Genomic DNA, 344 nt, shown 5'->3' with positions numbered 1-344 from the left:
CTGTCAGGACACGAAGCCTCCAGGACGGAGGGGGACGTTTGCTGCTGGGAGGCACCACAAGATAACGCCTCCTCGATGGAGAGACATTTCCTGCGGGGAGTCCCTCAAGAGATGAAGCCTTCAGGATGGAGAGACGTCTCCTGCTGCGAGTCATCCATGAGATCAAACCTCCTGGACTCGGGACACGTCTCCGGCTGAGGGTCCCCCAGGATATAAAGCCTCCAGGGCTGGGGGACACGTCTCCGGCTGAGGGTCCCCCATGAGATCAAACCTCCAGGACTGCGGGACACGTCTCCGGCTGAGGGTCCCCCATGAGATGAAGCCTCCAGGATGGAGAGACGTCT

Source organism: Alligator sinensis, unplaced genomic scaffold (genome assembly GCF_000455745.1).
Source record: "Alligator sinensis unplaced genomic scaffold, ASM45574v1 scaffold118_1, whole genome shotgun sequence".
In the NCBI taxonomy this organism is placed as follows: domain Eukaryota; kingdom Metazoa; phylum Chordata; order Crocodylia; family Alligatoridae; genus Alligator; species Alligator sinensis.
Note: the sequence above shows the minus strand (reverse complement) of the source record.